General features: G+C 43.4%; 1 pseudogene; it reads left to right on the forward strand.

Annotated features, from left to right (window-relative positions):
- Nucleotides 1-4,467: 4,467 nt before the first annotated feature.
- LOC130844796 (high mobility group protein B3-like) lies at nt 4,468-8,636 on the forward strand (annotated as a pseudogene).
- The last annotated feature ends 236 nt before the right edge of the window (nt 8,637-8,872 follow it).

The raw sequence follows: 8,872 nt of genomic DNA on the forward strand, positions 1-8,872 counted from the left end.
TCAAGTCTCCCACTATTATTGTGTTGCTGTTAATGTCCCCTTTCATAGCTGTTAGCATTTGCCTTATGTATTGAGGTGCTCCTATATTGGGGGCATAGATATTTACCACTGTGATATGTTCTTCTTGAATGGATCCCTTGATCATTATGGAGTGTCCTTCCTTGTCTCTTTTAATAGTCTTTACTTTCAAGTCTAATTTGTCTGATATGAGTATTGCTACTCCAGCTTTCTTTGGACTTCCATTTGCATGGAATATCTTTTTCCATCCCTTCACTTTCAGTCTATATGTATCCCTTGGTCTGAAGTGGGTTTCTTGTAGGCAGCATATAGAAGGGTCTTGTTTTTGTATCCATTCAGCCAGTCTGTGTCTTTTGGTTGGAGCATTTAATCCATTTACATTTAAAGTGATTATTGACATGTGTGTTCCAATTACCATTTTCTGTATTGTTTTGGGTTTGTATTTGTAGGTGTTTTCCTTTTCTTGTGTTTCCTACTTAGAGAAGTTCCTTTAGCACTTGTTGTAATGCTGGTTTGGTGGTGCTAAATTCTCTTAACTTTTGCTTGTCTGGAAAGCTTTTGATTTCTCCCTCAAATCTGAATGAGATTCTTGCTGGGTAGAGTATTCTTGGCTGTAGGTTTCTCTCTTTCAGGACTTTCAGTATATCCTGCCATTGCCTTCTGGCCTGCAGAGTTTCTGTAGAAAGGTCAGCTGTTATCCTTATGGGTTTTCCCTTATATGTTATTTGTTGCTTTTCTCTTGCTGCTTTTAAATTTTTTTCTTTGTGTTTAATTGTCATTAGTTTGATTAATATGTGCCTTGGTGTATTTCTCCTTGGGTTTATTCTGTATGGGACTCTCTGTGCTTCTTGGACTTGATTATTTCCTTTCCCATGTTGGGGAAGTTTTCCACTATAACCTCTTCGAATATTTTCTCAGACCCTTTCTTTTTTTCTTCTTCTCCTGGGATGCCTATAATTCGAATGTTGCTACGTTTAATGTTATCACTGAGGTCTCTGAGACTGTCTTCTATTCTTTTTATTTTTTTTTTCTTTTTCCTGCTCTGTGGCAGTTATTTCTCCCATTCTATCTTCCAACTCACTTATTCGTTCTTCTGCCTCAGTCATTCTGCTGGTTAGAGCATCTAGAGTATTTTTAATTTCAGTTATTTTGTTATCCATTGCTGTTTGTTTTTCTGAGTTCTTATGAACTGTTTCTTGTACTTTCTCTATTTTGTTATCGAGATTTTGTATCATTTTTACTGTCATTACCCTGAATTCTTTTTCAGGCATTTTTCCTATTTCCTCCTCATTTATTTGGTCTTGTGGGTTTTTTTTCTGCTCCTTTGCCTGCATGGTGTTTCTTTGTTTCCTCATGGTTTTCCAAACTTTTGGGGTTGCTTGTCCTGGCAATAGAGGTGTTTATAGAAGACTGTTGAAGCCTCAGACTAATGCCCAAGTGTTGAGTTAAACAGATACTAAGTCTAGGTAACACATACATGTATAAGACACACAATTACCGCATGCATTAGGACATAAGGCTCTGGAAAGACCTGAAAGAACCCCAGTATGCTATCAGATATTCAAAGAGAAACCCAAAGAAATTGACAACTGAAACAGAACAAATCAGAAACAAAAGCAAAAGCAAGCAAACAAACAAATAACACCTTACACATACAAACACTAATCCAGGGAGATTTTGTAAGCTAGAATCAAATATAGGAAAGCTAGAGTACCACCAGACAAAATGGAGATTCTCAGAATGAAATTAGACAATTGTGCTAAGAACTAAGATAAAGACAAAAACGTAATATTAAATACTAAGGTGGTGCATCATCTGGAGAATAGAGCAAGGAGTCTGAGCAGATCAATAGTGTTGCTTCTAAGTATGTTAAGATAAAATAAACTAAAAATGGATGGAAGAAAGGGGAACAGAAGAGTGTAGTGTGATTGGAAATATGCAAATAAAAAGGAATAGAATTGTATAAAAGATAGGGATGAAAGGAAAGTATGAGAGATATATTGTCCGTACTACCAAAAACTTAGCTAGAAATAGAAGTATATAAAAAGGCAAAAAAATAAAAATAGAACAAAAAATAGCATTAAAAAATTATGTTATAAAACTTGTAGATCCCTTAGGACTAAGATCGTAATTATTAAAGGAAAAAAAAAAATCCAGAACTGATCCCAGAATGGACCAGTTCAATAGGATTGCTACTAATATTTCTGTTTCCTTAGAGTCTCAGCTGTAAGTGTCCTTCTACTCGCCTTGGGTTTTTTTGCATTATTCTGTGACCAGCAGTGCTTCCTTTATTGTTCGTCTGTAAGCGTTGGTGTGTGGCGAGGGAGAGGGTACAATAGTGGCTCCTTCCACTGGGAGTGAGTGAGCAGTGGCACACTGTTGTTTCAGTCGGGCTTGGAGGTGCCTGTTGCAGAGGGACGCTGGTGGCTCAGGTGTAAACAGAAAGTCTCAGAGTTGGGCCTCTCTCGGGTTTTTTTTTTCTCTGCAGCCTCTCTGCTGCCTGCATTCCAAGGGGTTTTAATCTAGCCCCGCCTGAGTGCCTGAGGGTACTTGTTATCCTTGAGTGCCTTAGGTGGCCCACAGGGCATCTCTCCGCTGCCTGTTGCAGAGGCGCCGAGAGAGTCACCGCGGACCTCTTCCCTCCTGTCCTCTCGGTCCGTCACCTTACTGGCAACAATGTTCCTCACCCTGAACCAGCTCTCCGGTTCCCATGCTTCCGCTCCCGGACCCTCTGTTCAGCTGTGGATCGACATCTGTGTCCAGGAACGCTGAACTGTGGTGCGGACCCTCCGTGTGTTTCTCACTCCCTCCCGTCTGCCACAGGTCTGCCGCTTCACCCTCTTTGAGCTGTCGTAGATGCCTCCCTACCGGTTATGTCGGGATCCTTGCAGTCCTTTCTGGTGTCTGAGGTCATCTGCTGGTGTTCTGCTGGATCTCTGTGGGAATTATTGCATCCTTTGGTGCATTCCCAATGCATCTGTGGAGAGGGATGCATTCCACATCCCTCTACTTCACTGCCATCTGTTTTCTTATCCATCTCCTGATTTATTGGCCTGTTGTGCAGTGAGCAGAGCAACAACAACCTGTTGGGCTCAGTATCCATTTTGGCGAAGTCAGCCAGGAGCCTTGCTGCTTGTGGCCAGCCAGCCCTGTCTGGGGAATTTTCAGGTAAGGCCCTAGCAGCTGCCAGGACCACTTGTCCTGAGGATGTTCCCTTCAAAATTCCCTGAAGTGGCATGGGCTACCCCAGTGCTTGGCAGTTGCAGCAAGGAATTGACATTTGGGAGCCATACAGTAGGGTCAGTTGCTCTGGTATGTACAGCCAGGAACATTCTCCTCTCTCAATTTGGACTTTTCCTTTAAGGGAAAAGCCAACTTGTGTTGCATTTGATTGGGGTACTCTGTTGAAGAGGGGAATTGTTGGACTCTATGTGATTTGTGAACGTGTTCGTTTGCTTTTGTTTTGCATTCATACATGATAGAATCTGTTTGTGCTTTTGGTATTTGAATTTGCTTGTGCTTTTTTGTGTTTTGTTGTTCTTGAAATACTCCATCTGTCCCTAAGGAAAGCCCTTTGGGGAATATCTTAAATAAATGAGCAGAATATAGCTGTGGGCCCATGACTAAGAAAGAGGTGATATTCTATTGTAATACTATGTGGCCCCAATATATGTTAGGATCAGGAGAGTGATGCCCCTTGAATGGCTCCCTTAATTATTATATGTTCTTGCAATTAGAATTGTTTTGTAAAAGAAGCAGGTAAAAATGATGACTTTCCTTATGTAGAAGCATTTATGCTATTGCATCAGGAGGAAAAGAAGTCATATGGCTGCAGCCTTATGGTACAGCAGTCTAAAAGGAAAACCAAGAGAAAACCTATTCTACCAGAAAGAGAGGGAGAAAATGTGAGGACGTGTTATTTCAAAGCTTAACTCCCCCCCCCCGCCCCCTGCCATGTTATTTCAAAGCTTAACCCCCCTGCAGCCCACCCAGCTTCCCCACTGCTCAAGCAGGCTGCACAGGCAGTTGTTCCAGCCACCCCCATGTGACCAACATATTCACTCCTTTCACTGCCTCCTGTTTCCCCTACTTATAGGGATCAATTAGAAGTTTCTGTGTTAACCCCCCAGGGCACAAGGGTCTGGTTTGGTGTCACCATCTAAGACCTGACAGGGCGCCCAGTTTGGACTGGGAGCCACTTGTGGAGCAGGGCAATTTCCCTTGTGCTGATATTCCATCTCTCTTGGGCAGACATTCACCGTCTGATGAATATGATGCTTCCTGGAGATGAAAGAAGGATGGTCATTGACAAGGCTAGAGGAAGCACACCAGCTTCATTTAGCAGATCCAGGTGGAACTCCAGAAGCATATCTGACAGTTCCTATTGCTGAGCCTCACTGGGATCCTAATGAGATATGCCGCACCAAGAGCATCTTAGGAAGTGTGTCTCAGCAGATCTTTGAAAGGGGATACCCTAGGCAGAAGAGCTTAAACAAAATTCAGGAGATACACCAAAACCCAATGAGTTTTCATCAGAGTTTCTAGAAAGAATTTATCAAGCTTACAGGCTCTACACAGATTCAGCCTCGAGGCCCCCCCAAAATATGAAAATGGTAAATATGAATGACCTTCATTGGGCAAAACTCCCCAGACATAAGAAAATTACAAAAGTTAGATGGGTGCATTTGGAATGCACCCTTCTCAATTAGTAGATGTAGCTTTTAAAGTGTTCAACAGCAGGGAACAATGACAGAAGCAAGAGGATGCAAGATGGAACACAGCTTTTCTGGCAGCAACATTGGATTCCTGGAAGGCAAGTAACCCCAAGAGCGCTATACCACCATTGGGGAAGGAACAATGTGCTTACTGTAAAGGGGAAGGGCACTGGAAAATAAGATTGTCCTAATCTAAAAAATAAGAAGGAAAACAATAAGAGAAAGATGGGAGCCTCTCATATGGTGGACAGAGAGGGACACTGATGGTGAATGAAGAGGCCAGGGGGCTCCCTTGGACTTGTGCCCAATTCCAGTTTCCCCACAGGAGCCCTGGGTAACTTTGACAGTGGGGGACAAGTTGATTGACTTTCTAATAGATTAGGGTGCAACATACTCTGTGGTAAATATCAAGGTGGTACAGAAAACATGTCAACCCATCCTGGTCATGAGAGTTTCTGGAGAAGTACAAAGTCATTCTTTCTTACAACCTCTAGAATGCCAATTAGGGGACCTCACCCTGAAACACAGTTTCTTATATATGCTAGCATGTCCAATGCCTGTTTTAGTTCAAGATCTCCTTTGTAAATTAAACACTCAGGTAATTTTTTTGCCAGAACAGCTTGACATCAGGGTCCCACTGGAGCACACTGTAAGCCTATAGATGGCACTTATGGATGTCCCAGAAAAGGAGACAGAGCTCTTTCCCCCTGAGGTCTAGGAAAAGGTAAGGCCGCAAGTGTGGGCTGATGGCATCCCAAGGAAGAACAAAAACATATGGCCAATACAAATCCTGTTAAAAAGGGTGCAATACACCAAAAAAGGAATTCAGCCAGTTCTTGAAAATTTTTTGAAAACAGGACTGATTATACCTTGTAGGTCCCCATATAACACTACTATCCTCCTGGTCAAAAAGGCAAACTCAACAGAGTATATCGCTTTGTCCATGACTTGAGGGCTATCAATGTAATAGTCCAAGATGTGCACTCTGTTGTACCTAACCATACACTCCACTTACAACTATTCCGGGAGAATACAGCTAGTTCTCAGTTTTTGCAGAGGAATTGCAGCAGCTGTTTGCTTTTGAATGGCAGGACCTAGAAACACAGGTAGTCCAATAGTATTGTTGGACAGTCCTGCCTAAAGCACTTAAGAATTCCCCTACCTTGTTTGGGGAGATGTTGGCAGGGACCTTAGAAACTTAATATTGGATGGGGGACTCTTACTCCAGTATGTGGACGATTTGCTCATAGCAAGCACTACGTATGGTGAGTGTGTTCAGAATACCATGAGAACCCTGAACTGTTTGGCCAATTCTGGATATAAGGTCTCCCAGAAAAAAGATACAAGTCATGTATCTGTGTTTTTTCCTTTCCCAAGGACAGTGCAATCTTTTCCTGATAGAAAACAGGCAGTTGCAAGCTTGGGAACACCCAAGACTCACAGACAACTGAGGGGGATTTCTGGAAATGGCAAGGTTCTGTCAGATTTGGATCCCGAACTATGGGCTCATAGTAAAGCCCTTCTGTGAAGCTTTAAAGGGTGATGATTTTGAGCCCCTTACTTGGGTGCCAAGTAGCCTTTGAAACAATAAAAACAAAGTCTCAGCCCCAGCTTTGGGACTACCAGACTTAAAGAAACCTTTCACATTGTATACTCATGAGAGACAAGGCATAAGTCCCAGGTGTTAATTCAGACTGTGGGGAATATCCCGTGATCCATTGCCTGCTTCTCAAAACAACTAGAACAGACTGTTAAGGGATGGCCCCCTTGCCTTCGAGCTGTAGCAGCTACTTGTGACATACTTCTGGAAGCTGAGTTTACCGTGGAGCAACTCACCACTGTGTATGTCCCTCATCATGTTCTTTCTTTACTAGAACAAAAAGGGGGTTATTGGCTGACTTCTGGGAGGGTAGGAAAGTACCAAGCCATTCTCTTGGACAATCCCAATGTAAGACTTCAGGTCACTTCAGCCCTAAATCCAGCCACATTGCTCCCAATTGATGTTGCACAATCCCCAGAGCACGACTACCTACATGTCATCAAGCTAGTGTACTCTGGCAGACTAGGCTTAACAGACCAACCCTTGGCCAAGACATATATGAAGCTGTTCACTGATGGAAGCAGCCTCATGGACCAAGTAGGTGAAACACTGGGTATGCATTGGTAACTCTTAAAAAGATTGTTGAAGCAAAAGCCCTGCCCCCAGGGAGCTCAACTCAGAAGGCAGAAATCATTGCTTTGACAAGAACCCTACTAACTAAAAGGAAGTGAGTAAATATATACACAGACTCTCACTATGCCTTCTCCATGGTACATGCTCATGGGGCGATCTTGAAAGAAAGGGGGGGCTCTTCACTTCAAACAATAAAGACATAAAAAATGCTTCTGAAATTCTGTCACTATTAGAAGGAGTCCATAAGCCCTCACGAGTGGCCATAATGCACTCCCCAGGCAACCAAAATGGCAAAACTCATACAATAAAAGGCAACTGGTTAGCTGACCAAGCTGCAAAGAAAACAGCAAAGGAAGGGGATTATCAAGCCATGATAGGGTCACTTCTCCTACAGACTGACAGGTCAAAATACCCGCCAGTATATTCAGAAAAGGACAAGGAGGGGGCCAAAGAGTGGGGATTCACTCTGGATCACAACCTTGCCTTGCTGGAAATGTAGTGCACAAGGAATTGTTCTGATTCCTGAGGCCCTCTTGGATATGGTGCTGCAGCATATTCATAATAGTACCCATTACGGGATGGGAGAGAGGTCACCTTACAGTGGATTCAAAAACACATAATGGGCTCTGCACTGCCCAGACTAGTGAACAATACAGTCAAGATGGCTAAAGGTGACCTCAAGAAACCAAAGGGTGAGATGTCTGCTTATGCCTTCTTTGTGCAGACGTGTGAAGAAAAACCCTGAGGTCCCTGTCAATTCTGCAGAATTTTCCAAGAAGTGCTCTGAGAGGTGGGAGACAATGTCTGGGAAAGAGAAGCCTAAATTTGATGAAATGGCAAAGGAAGATAAAGTGCGCTATGATCAGGAAATGAAGGATTACGGACCAGCTAAGGGAGGCAAGAAGAAGGACCCTAATGCCCCCAAGAGGCCACTGTCTGGATTTTTCCTGTTCTGTTCCGAATTCCGCCCCAAGGTCAAATCTACAAATCCTGGCATCTCTGTTGGAGATGTGGCAAAGAAGCTGGGCAAGATGTGGAATAACTTAAGTGACAGCGAGAAGCAGCCATAAACAAGGCAGCGAAGCTGAAGGAGAAGTATGAGAAGGATGTCGCACACTATAAGTCTAAAGGGAAGTTTGATGGTGCCAAGGGTCCTGCTAAAGTTGCCCAGAGAAAGGTGGAAGAGGAAGATGAGGAGGAGGAGGATGAATAAAACTGTTGATCTGTCTCCTTGTGAATACCTCAGAGTAAGGAGCACCGTGATTGACACACCTCTCGCCCCAGACGTGTCTGTTGCCCTCGTTAGGTTTAATTACCCGATTGGATCATGACCATATCGTAGTCTCTCAGAGTGCTCTAGCGATTGTCAGTGGTTTACGTGAAGTGGCCATGGGTGTCTGGAGCACCTGGAAACTGTATCAAAGTTGTACATACTTCCAAACATATTTAGAAAGGAAAAGGCTCTCTTGTTCTCACTCTGTGCACTTTGCTGTTGGTGTGACAAGACATTTAAAGATGTTTCTGGCTTGTTTTTTTTTTAATTTGTAAGGTGGTGTGTTAACCCTATGGTCATTGGCTAGGAATCCCGAATTCTCAGCTGTACATAATCTATAGTTTGTAAAAAGAACAAAGCAACCAAGACACACTCTTGACTCTCCTTGCTTGGCGTGGAGGCTGTGGGGGCGATGCCTACCAGAGGGGCCTTAGCTCAGGGCATGCACTGTGGGGCTGGACCTGTGGCTACTGCAGCGGGCATCTGTTTAGCTTCAGGTTGTCTTGTATATAGAGACATCGCATCCCGCTGGGTGGGGGGGGGGGGTCGGCTGACATGAGAAGTGTTTTGGATCCTTTGTAGTTGAAGTGTGGTAGTTTTAAACTGTTTGTTTTTTAAACAAACCATAGAACTCTTCATTGTCAGCAAAGCCAAGAGCCACTGCATCAATGAAAGAACCTTCTGTACTAAACA

This window comes from Hippopotamus amphibius, chromosome 2 (genome assembly GCF_030028045.1).
Source record: "Hippopotamus amphibius kiboko isolate mHipAmp2 chromosome 2, mHipAmp2.hap2, whole genome shotgun sequence".
Classification (NCBI taxonomy): Eukaryota; Metazoa; Chordata; class Mammalia; order Artiodactyla; family Hippopotamidae; genus Hippopotamus; species Hippopotamus amphibius.